We start from the raw sequence: 8300 nt of genomic DNA on the forward strand, positions 1-8300 counted from the left end.
TGCAATATTATTAAAAATGGGTGACCCTGGAGGACATTATGCTGAGTGAAGTATCTCAGTCACAAAAGGACAAATACTGCATGGTGCCACTGTTGTAAAGCAGGACTGACCTTGGGGTTGGGAGGAGACTGAGAAGGATGTGTTCAATAATGTATACTGCATTGAAAAAAATGAGAGAGAAAACAGTTAAGGAAGGAAAATTATTAGGTATTTTTATCATGACAGGAGTGCAGAGTGAAGGCTGTAGAGTGGAGTGGACTTGGGGGGAGAGATTGTAAAACAATGAAAGAATTTTACTTTTTCAAGATGGTAGTGTACTAGGGGGGAGGGTTGGGAGGGAAGAGAAGTGCAGCAATGAATGAATGGAAATCCAAAGTCTCTGTAAATTTTCATTGAAATCAATAATAAATAAATTTTTAAAAAATCGATATCTTGACAATAAAAAACACCCCTGCAATATGCAAATGAGACAGCCTTGCTTGCTGAAACCGAGGAAGACCTGGAGCACTTGCTGCAGAAAGTCAAGAACTGTAGTCTTCAATATGGACTGAAGTTGAATATCGCGAAAACAAAGATTCTCATCACTGGGCCAATAGGTAGCCCCATGATAGGTGGAGAAGAGATTGAGATTGTTAACAATTTCACCTTGCTCAGCTCCACAGTCAACATTCTTGGTTGGCATCAGCAGTCAGGATATCAAAAGACAAACAGCACTGAGGAAATTTGTGGTCAAAGACCTCTCTCTCCATACTACTGAGGGACAACAATATTAGTCTGGAGACTAAGATGTGTCTGATGCAAGCCATTGTCTTTGTATTTACTTGCAATGCATCAGAGAGCTGGACAAAGACTAAGGATGACATCAGAAGAATCCATGCCTTTGAGTTGTGGTGTGGAGAAGAATATTGAACATATCATGGACTGCCAAGAGAACAAACAGGTGTGTCTTGAAAGGGGTAAAACAAAGTTTCTCCTTGGAGGCTAGGATCTTGAAGTTCTGTCTCACATACTTTGGGCACATGGCCAGGAGGGACCAATCCTTGGAGAAGGACATCCTTGGAGCGAGACAGTACAGGAGAGGAAGACCCTAGATGAGACAGATTGATACACTAACAGGGGCAATGGGGTTAGGTCTGTCAGAATAAGTTAGACTGGCTCAGGATAGAGTAAGATTCAGAGCTGCTGTACATAGGGTTGCTATGAGTCATAGGTGGCTTGATGGCACCTAACAACAACAACAACAATTCATCTGAAAGTTGAACACTAAGTAAGGATGACAGAAGAAAAGATGCCTTTGAATTGTGATGGTTAAGATGTGTTTTGAATATTCTGTGGGCTTCCCATGGTCTTTGTTATTGCTTGCTATGCATCAGAGAGCTGGACAATGACTAAGATGATAGAGGAATAATTGATGCCTTGGATTTGTGGTGCTTGAGAAGGGTATTGAATATACCATGGACTGCTGGGAGAACAAACAGATCTGTCCTGAGGAGGGTGAAACCAGGCTGCTTATTGGAGGGAAGGATTGTGAAGCTTCATCTGACATGTTTTGGGCATGTTGCCAGGAAGGACTTGTCCTTAGAGAGGGATATGTTTGAGAGAGTGGAGCGACAACACAGGAGAGGAAGCCCTGAGTAGACAGATTGACGCAGTGACTCGGGTAATGGGGGCAGGTGTGTCAGACACAATGAGGTTGGCTCAAGATAGAGCAGGGGTTGGAGGTAGCTTGATGGCACATAACACCACGATCAATATGGGCTGACAAAAGAACAAGTAAATCTATCTGGAAAGAAGTACAACTAGAGCACTCCTTGGAGAAAAAAACAGTGACACTTATTTTGAGCATATTTTCAGAATGAATGACTTATTGGAAAGACACTTTTAGCTTGGAAAGAAAGGATCTTCAAAAGAAAGGAAGACCCTCAAAGAGATGGATTGATGCACTTGAGGATCACAGATTTTGAGGATGGTGCAAGACAGAGAAAGGTTCAGATCTTGGCAGGACACCTAATGTCACCTTAATACCCTGTAACAACAATGGTCATAGGAAAATGAACTTTTAAAAAGAAACATTAGATTATTAGGAGAATAAAAAGGGTGAATTTTAACAGACAGTATTATTAATAACAGTCTATGGAAACCCAAATAAGTTCCTCTGAGTCATGAGCCGGCGAGCTCATGTGTTACTTCATAAAACCATGCTTTGGAGGTTTTCAAAGTCTTTTCTGCCTCTGAGTGGGTTGGAGCCCTCAACTTTGTAATTAGTGGTTGAGTGTGTAACAGATTGCATGAATCAAGCACTCCTAAAGACTTAACACAGAATTATAGAAACAATTTTCATGTTGTTTTGATAATAAATACCTTCTACATCTAACAAATCACCAAGTAAGACAGTAAATAAAATGTAAAATTAAAAACCAATTCATTTGTTTATTTTCTACTTCATTTGGTCAAAGAATCAATCCTTGTATGAACTTGAAAAACTACTGGTTCATTATATAGAGGAGGGAGACAATGCTGAAAAGTGAATAACAAACGGAAACTCAAGTGAAAACTGCATGATTCTCACGATTCTTTAAATGTAAGGCCAGGTAAAGGATTCCTGTGGAAGAATTTGCTATGACCTTGAACTTAAAATAAAATAGAACTCTGACATAAATGGTTTTAATAGTTTTATATTTGTATAATTATTGTTAATTATCACATTGTACACATGGACTGCCAAAAGACAAGGACTATGTCTTGAAGAGAGTGCAGCCAGGATGCTACTTAAAAGGAAGGATGGTGAAACGTTGACATAATGTGAGCACGTTATCAGGAGGGGACCAGTCCTCAGACATGGCCATGATGCTTGGAGAAGTACGGGATCAGCAAAGAAGGAAAAGACCCTCAACAAGATGAATTGTCACAGTAACTGTAACAACAGGCTCAAAAATAATAATAGAAAACAACACCAATGCACATATACATTTCAGCGCCAAATACCATGCTTATCAACCCACTAAAAATAAATAAGCATAATCTTGTAGCATATTAGTTGTCATTGAAGTCGATTTGCTTGGTTGGGTTTTAAATTGTGGCTCTGGATTTCCCAACACACAGGCTTCCAAAAACCTTCTTTGCTCTTGTAACTGCATTACTCTGGCCTCCATATGCTTGGGCGATAGAGCAGAAATATGGAGGTCCAACAGACCTGATTAAGGGGAAAAAAATTAAAAAGTCTCTGCAACTGAAAGTCATGATGGATTTTGTCAAGTATCTTTGAGTGTTTTCTAATCATATCTGAGATTCAACGAGTGGTGCAAATTCTGTCTTATTAAAGCCATAAGGTAAGCATGTGGTTGTTTCGTGATACGGTGTTTACTCTTACTTGTAACAGCACTGTGGTGCTCAGTAGGATGGCCACGTGGAGTGTCACAGGATGTAATTGTCACTGGAGCAGATCACTAGATCTTTTCTCATGTACAATCACTGATGTATTTAAACCTTTCCATTGGCAATTGGGCACTTAACTATTGTTGCTGTTGTTGTAATGTACTGTCGAGTCGCTTGCAACTCATAGCAACCCTATGTACAACAGCCCTAAACTCTGCTCTGTCCTGTGCCAATCGCACTGTCTCTGACTCACCCATCCTGATTACCCCAGTCACTGAATCAATCCACCTCATAGGGGGCCTTCCCCTCCTGCGCTGTCCCTCCACCCTCCCAAGAATGGTGTCCCTCTCCAAGGACCGCTCTCTCCTTACAACATGACCAAAGTATGTTAGATAGAGCTTCAGAATCCTTGCCTCCAAGGAGCCACCCTGTTTGACCCTTTCCAAGATGAATCTGTTTGTTTTCCTAGCAGTCCATGGTACTCTCAATACTCTTCTCCAGCACCACAGCTCAAAGGCATCATCAATTCTCCTTCTATCCTGCTTGGTCTTAACCATTGCACCATCAAAAATTCTTAAATATAAAAAATAGTACTGAGTATGAATTACTTAAATATATATAATAAATATATGTCACAAATATATAATAAATATATAGAAATATATGTTAACAAATATATATGAATTACTTAAATGTATGAAAATAGTACTTAGTATGAATGACCTCAGCTGTAATTACTTCAGTGTGTAACATAAAATGACACACAGTCAGTAAGCCCTTTTTAGACCCATCGCCACATTTTTTTCTAGCTGCTCTTATCCCAGGAAGTAAGACTAAGGCCAAATTAACTCTTCCTTCTGTCCTCTAATTCTGTCATAAACATTCTGTCCTTCTTTCTGTACCTATCCAAATATCTTCCTGTAGAAACCTATTAATTGTTTTGAATTAATAAGACTGGAATTTCTTCAGTTTTGTTATTAAGAATACAAATGGTTTTCTCCAGAATGCAGGATGGTTTTTCTTCTAGAACCCACACTGTTCCTAGCTGACAACAATGAGTAACTGGTGCCTTACAGAAATGAGTACACAGATGTGAAATCCATAAAAGCAGCCAAACGTGTCTTCTCAGTGGAGATTCAGACAAACAGACTAAAAATAAAATCAATGCTGTAGTTGCTCTGTCCCGACAGCTTCAAGTATGTGCTTTGATTTGAAACACATGGATTTTACTTTTAACAGAGTACTCATGACAGCTGAAAAAAATAAAACAAATATATATCCTCCCTGATAACTTAGGATAGCAAGATTAATGATTCAGAAGAAGGTGTAGAATAGCTACCATCTCCTCTGAAGAGCTTAAAAAATAAAATTGCTGATGCTATAGATTATGATTCACACAAATGTTTTAAAAGATAGTAATTTAGACTTTCCCTGTCATGTTTCAGGACTACTGTTTCAATCTGCGGCCCTCAGGCCTGGTTTTAATTGGTTTTGGTCAAACATTCTTCTAAGTGGTATAGCACTGCTCTGTCCATTTGCTGTACAGAGGTAACTCGTGGTTGCTGTGTTTATGAATACTGTGACACTGATGTGGCAAATGCAATAATGATTACCCATGGTAATCCATGTCCCTCCACCCTCCCAAGCATGATATCCCTCTCCAGGGACCGGCCCCTCCTCACAACATGTCCAAAGTATGTTAGACGGAGCCTCAGAATTTTTGCCTCTAAGGAGCCACCCAGTGTAACCCTTTCCAGGACAAATCTGTTTGTTTTCCTAGCAGTCCATGGTATTCTCAATACTCTTCTCCAGCACCACAGCTCAAAGGCATCAATTCTCCTTCTATCCTCTCTGATCATTGTCCAACTCTCTGATGCATAACAAGTGATTGCAAAGACCATAGCCTGTATCAGACGCACCTTATTCTCCAGAGATATGTGTATATATATGTGTATGAGTGTGTGTGTGTGTGTGTGTGTGTGTGTGTGTGTACATTTTATCTCCTGAAGTAAACATAGTCGCATAGTGGGTTATGTGTTGGTCTTCGAGCTGAATGATTGGCAGTTCAAATTCACCAGCTGCTCTGTGGGAGAAAGAGAGGCAATCTTCTGTAAAGATTTAAAGCCTTCAGAACTTGAGGGAGGATCACAATAAGCTGATTTGTGGAAGAAGTTATTTGTAATTCACAGAACTTTCTTATGAGCCTCATTTGATTTCTGCCTTGTATCAATTTTGCGCAGTATCAATGGTTCATATCCATCTTAAAGATGAGGAAATGGAAAGGTAGAGGTAATTGCCTCAAGTTAATACTTCACAACATCAGCTTTTGGATTCTTTATGTCATGCGGCTTTATTACAGATCTTAGTAGAATATTGTTTTGGTTTCCATTTATTCTATCTTGGTGTCTGAGAAAATATTGCTAATGAGGTATTTTCCTCTAGCAAAGCTACCTCGTGATGGCAATTTCCACCTTGAATCAGAGCAGTAGGGGGAAAAAAATAACAAAGAGGGAATCACAAAGAGCATCTGCTGATGATAGCAAAGACCATGGAGGGGTTGGAATGGAAAATTCTGGGCTAGGACTGAAGTTTGCCTTAGAACCAACATAGCACTTTATGTATGGCTCTCTTCATTTTTCTTCAGTCATCAGTAGATGACGATGATCTAGGAGGTAGAATTGCAGTAAGCAGTTTTTATGCAAACCAATGGTAGGAAATGAGCTGAGAGTTTGCATGTACTGCCACAATTTATATGCAACCTAAAAATTTTATGCTACAGCATTAAATAAGAATGGCTTAGCTGGGTGACGTGTATGTGCTGTGACCTTCCTCTGCCCTGCTGTCTTTACAGTAGCATCAGATGCCTTTGTGATGACTAGGATTGATTCATGTCATTCTCTCCTAATAAGGCTGCTTTCAAGGCCTTCTAGTGCTACATTAAGTGCCAATGCAGCTATATTGCTTTGCTTTAATTAAGCTCTTTCTGTTGTCATCTAAATCCTGCATGCTTCTTGCCAATTGCTGTAACTATCAGCTTTAATCTGACATTTCAGGAAATAGACTTCAAATATCAAATATGCATTCTATTTTTCTCTCCTAAAAAAATTAAACGGTACCAATACTGGCTTTCTAGATCCATTTATTTAATAAAAATTTTATTGATATATTGGCATTAGGGAAAAAACTATTAAAACATTACAAGAACTACTGCAAAATTTTAATTGCAGACTGGGTTTTAGATAGCACAAAACTATACGAATTCATTAGGTTTTGCATAAGTATTGTGGTTTGTAGAGAAAGATCTTTAGGCACCAGAAGCTGAGCTGCAGTTCCAAAGACACCCTGTTTTCATTCCCTAGCTGCTCAAAAGGAAATGTATGTAAAATGGACATCAGATTTTGTAGCATGTTTTATTTTTAATTAATTTTAATGAAAGTTTACAGAGACTTGGGGTTTCCATTAATTCATTGTTGCATTTTTTCCCTGCCCATTCACTCTTTTCTTTAAAAAGTAAAAAAAAAATCTATCATTGTTATACAATCCCTCCCCCCAAGTCCACTTGACTGTGCAGCCTTCATTCTGGACTCCTGTGAGAAAAAAAAAATACTATTTTTTAAATGCTAAAAAAAGGAAATGTATGGACAATTTCCTCCCTTCTAATTTACTGCCTCTGAAAATCCACTGGAAGGTCAGCTATGAGTCTGTGCCAACTTGACAGCAATTAACAGCAACAACTGCAATATAGGGATCCTGGTGGTAAGAAGCTGCAGTGCAATATCAAAGGCACAGGGATTGAGTCACCAGCTGCTTGGTGGGAGAAAGATGGGTAATCTCCTCTTGCACAATTTGCTGCCTCTGAAAACCCACTGGAGGAGCAGCTCTGAGTTGGTTCTGATTGACCGAGACACAACAAAGTTGATGTATTTTTAAGTAAAATGCCATTATATTTCCAACTTATTTTGTACAAAAATATAGAGAGCTCTGGTGACTGTATAGGTATAGGCATAGAGATGGCTACCAGCTAAGTTTAGAGGAAGTTGTGGCACTAGGGATATTATAGCCAGTGTCAGATGGGCCTTAACTGAAAGCAAAGAGTACCAGAAGCATGCCTATTTGTATTTTCTTGACTGTGTGAAGGCATTTACTGTGTGAATCACAACAAATGATGGCTAACATTGAAAAGGATGGGAATCCAAGAACACTTGATTGTCCTCAGGTGAAACATATACTGAGACCTGGAAGTGAAAGGAGTGTGTCAGAGATATGTCCTGCATCCATACCTTTACAATCTATATGCAGAACAGATATTCAGGAGGCTGCACTTTATAAGGAGAAATGTGGCATCAGGATTAGAGGACGAGTCAACAACAACCTGCATTATGCACATGATATGAACTTGCGTACTAAAACTGAGGAGAATCTGAACCATTTGTTGCGGAAGATCAAGACTACAATCTTAAATACAAATTACAGCTCAGCATCAAGAAAACACAGATTCTCACCACTAGGCCATTTAGCAGCTCCATGATATATGGAGAAAATATTGCATTTGTTAACAATTTCAGCTTCCTTGGTTCTACAAATAACACTCTTGGAACCAGTAGTCAGGAAATAAAAAGAGAAGATTTCCCTTCCTTGTCCCATAGAAAAGCTGGTGGCCTTGAACCATGGGCCTTCAGGATTGCAGCTCAACTTCTTACACCTAGGCCAGCAGAGCTCCCTTTTCTGTAATGGATGTAGGACTAATAGGAAGTTGTTGTTGTTGTTGTTATGTGCCTTCAAGTCGTTTCCGACTCATATCGACCCTATGCACAACAGCTCTAAACCCTGCTCTATCCTGCGCCAACAGCACCGCCTCTGACACACCCATCCCGATTACCCCAGTCACCAAATCAATCCATCTCATAGAGGGTCTTCCCCTCCTG

This window comes from Elephantulus edwardii, unplaced genomic scaffold (assembly GCF_000299155.1).
Source record: "Elephantulus edwardii isolate Elephantulus edwardi_28Jun2011 unplaced genomic scaffold, EleEdw1.0 scaffold00235, whole genome shotgun sequence".
NCBI lineage: Eukaryota > Metazoa > Chordata > Mammalia > Macroscelidea > Macroscelididae > Elephantulus > Elephantulus edwardii.